Here is a 4104-nt window from a genome sequence, read left to right on the forward strand (position 1 = left end):
TACCTGCATGGTCTCCACCTAGCGTGGTCTATATATGAATATAAGGACTCTTACGGTTACGAAACTGAATCCAAGATGGTTTTAAATTTAACTTGCTTCGTCATGGTGCTAATACAATGCATCCCTCGGCTCTTATGATTAATTAGACAGATACAATATTAATATTAATCGCTTACGCAAAGGGATTGGCATGCATATCACATTTACTCATACCTCTAGAGAACAGAATGGAATGGTCAATTGATTACGAATCACTCTATTTACTTTTCTTTAATTAAATTAATAATAAAACTAGCATTCTGTCAATTGTTTGTATCTTAAGAAATCATTATCTTTTTTTATTAAGTAATTAATGAAATATGACTTTACTCATTCCAATTAATTTTATCATTTTCTAATTTATCCTTTATTAAATCTTAGGCAAGATAACGCCCAAAACCATCATTTTCACTAATCATTTTTTTAATTTGTAGGAATCAAATTTATAATAATTTATATACTGCTCAACCAATTAAATAAACTCTTTTGTATTTTCATAAATTAAATTTTAAATATGTATTTATCATTTTTTTAATTTACGCTTGATTAAATCTTAGGCAAGAAAACATAAAAAATGGAAAAGTATCACGTATAATGAGAACAAAAATGTTACTTTTCTCTCTCCATTTTATTAAAGAACAAATAGAAAACTTATCCGCTTTTATTTGGTTCAATTTCGTGTTATATTCTTCATACCGAATGACGTTGTTCAATCTAATAAAGTTTTAAGAAAAGACGCTAAACACTAAGGTTTGTGTTTGTTTCAATGGAAAAAAAAAATAAGTTTGAAGAGAAATTTTATATTTTATTTATGATATTTACATTTCTTATTCTTTACTTTAATTTTAAAAAATACTTCTTTAAATCAAACACACCTTACAAATAAAAAATAAATTGCACGAACCTTTCCGAGATTTGTCCTTTTATACACTTGATATTTCTTTATTTTTAATTCTTACAGAAATCTCTTAATTTTTAGACTTTCTTTACACCGCCTCTCCTTAGATATGTAAAAAAGTGTTACACTCACCCTTCTTTAGGAGGGCTCAAAGTAACATGAAAAAAATATATGAAAAAGTATCATGTATAATGAGAAAAAACATTAAGATCAAATGAAATTATATATATTGAATACCGTTGGTCTTCTCCATCGAAGAGAACTATTGTTTTTTAAGTGAGAACAATTTATATGATTTATAATGTGTATAATAATAATAATTCAAATTTGACTTAAATAATAATTTAGTTCCTATAATATATTATATTCTTTTTGTTTATTTTAGTCTTTGTAAAAAAAATATTTTAATTTTTGTTGTCATGTAATAATATCATTGGTAATCTATTGACTTGTTTTATCATTAAGAAGTCTAACATAATAGTTATATATATATATATATATATATATATATATATATATATATAATTTTTTTTATAAATTATATTTTTAAGTCTTCATTTATTCATAATAGTTTACGATGTCAAATTAACTAGTTGATGCTGATTAAAAATAATTATTTTGTTAGACTCTTTGGTGACAAAACAAATAATTGAACTAATGACAATGTCATTGTTGCATCATCATTATTAGTGTTGATAACAAGGACCGAAAAAAAAAACTTTACATGCACTAAAATAAAAAATTCTTTTAAGAACTAAAATTAAAAATATGAAATACTGTAGACCAAATTATTATTATATAAAAGTTATATCAATAAAAACGGTTCTAACATTTAATATTTTTCATTAAATATATTAGTATTTTTTTTGTATCGATTAGCCGGTTAATTATGAAAGACGTTGCAATATGGGAGAAACATTGACGGGAATCGGTAAATAGATTATACACAGTCGAATTAAGGTGGAACATATATGTCAACTTCATTAATTACCTTGTGATTAGTGATTTGATTTTCTATTAAGGGTAAATAGTTATTTTTGTACGAGAATGTATAATTTGTTGATAAATGTGTGATAACGGCTAAATATGAGTTATTTTGATAATAAAAATATATTGAAAATATCTTTAAAAATATTTATTTAGTAATTATCTTTGACTTAAATATTAAGATTTGATATTTTTTTTATTTATGGTTTGCAGATATGAAAAGGAGAGATTAAAGGAAAAAAAGATCGAAAAAATATCCAAAATCTCAAGAAGGTATGATTACAAGCAAAACAAAAAGAAAGATTGTTAGCATCAGGTCAAGTCAACAACAAAGGGAGTCAAGCCAAGCAAAAACAACACCACAAAACCCCTCTAATAGGGGGTTTCATTTACTCCCCTTTCTTTCATCCCTCCTATCCCATTAGTTTCTTTCATCCCTCCTATCCCATTAGTTCTTATACCCCATCCACTGTAAGTCCCTCAATGGTCATGAGTGGCTAAATCTTTTAGCTAGGGCCTAACAGGCCTAAAATTTAAGCAATGTATAATGTACTCACTATCTATCAATGTAAAGGTGTTTTTTATTCTATTATCTTTTTTGTTTTTATCTTGTATTATTCATTTTTGACGCTCGGAAGAGGGTAACTTTTAATAGAACAAAAACAAAGGATTTCATAAGAAAGTCATTGCTAGTAATATAATGATTATTTTATGCTCATGCATTCTTGTAAACATCTAGAATTCATATTTCATGCATCTTTATTTGTTGAGTCTTTGCAAAGGAACTTGGAAGATAGATAAATAAAATAGGTTTGTCATTGCGAGGAATCAGAGATATGGATATAACAGAATCATAAAGAAAAATCATAAACTCATAGATCCTAGGAAAATCAGGCAGGTCTTTTATCTTCTATTTTTATCTTCTTATTATTCTTTTATCTTTTCTTATCTTTATCTTAATCTTTTATTTTTCTTATCTTTTACTTTTATTTTTTTATTTTTATCATCTTTTAATTTAAATCTTTTATTTTCATCTTTAAATCTTTATCTTATCTACTATATTTTCTTATCTTTATTTTAAGTTCTTTATCTATTACTTTTAAATTGGGTTTGTATTAATAATCTAAGTACAAACAAAGTCTATGTGAATTCGACACTCGGACTTTCGAGTACTTTACTACTTTGACAAATTTGATACACTTGTCAACGAGTTAATAATGTGTCTCTAGAAGATAAAAATATAAAATTTAGTCTCCAAAAGTGTAAAAAGTGGGATAAATATATCTGACCTTAAGTTTCTTCCTTAATAAAATAACCTACATGACACAGAGAGACAAATTTGTCAACTTAATCATGTCTAATTGTCAGAGACACATTTGTTATATAATATTTGTTGACTTTTCATCTTTCCACTTCACTGTTAAATACATCACTGAACGATAAAAATATAAAATTTAATCTCGAAAGTGTACAAGGTGCGACAAATATATCCAAATGCTAATAGTAAATTGTGACTAATTATTACAATTTGAAAAAAATTATAATGATTGCGACAATTTTTTTTAACAAACTCATAAATTAAATTGAGTCTAAAAGAAAAAAGAATACTCATTTTATAAACTATAAATCATTTTTTACACTCCTATACTTGATGAAAGGTTCAAATAAAAAATGTTTATTATAAAGCATTATAGTTAAATTAGATCCATAAATAATTTTTAAGAAAAATTGTAATTGCAATGACACTTTTAATGTGTAAAAAACATTCATCTTCTTTGGAATGATTTTTTTAAGGTTATGATTTTTTAAATGACCAGTCAATAAAAAAATAATTGTGTATGATTTAAAAATAATAATTTACAAATCAACAAACTTTTATTATTATAATTTATAATTTGATGTCATTGTATATACTAATAGACACTTATATTTTATCATGAAAAATTTATAAAAAAAACAGTTAAATAAATAATGTTTGATTAAATAGAAATAATGATTTTATTATCCTTTTATAGTAAAATTTCTTTTTTTTCCTATGTTGATAACATTTATTTAAGAATTAGCAACCAAAGGATTGATTTCTCTCGTAGTTGACACAACGTACGAAGAATTTGCCAAAGCCATCAAAAATCCCTTCCATTGGTACTATTCTATACCAGTCCATTGATGAAGCTTGAAGG

This window comes from Glycine max, chromosome 11 (genome assembly GCF_000004515.6).
Source record: "Glycine max cultivar Williams 82 chromosome 11, Glycine_max_v4.0, whole genome shotgun sequence".
Classification (NCBI taxonomy): domain Eukaryota; kingdom Viridiplantae; phylum Streptophyta; class Magnoliopsida; order Fabales; family Fabaceae; genus Glycine; species Glycine max.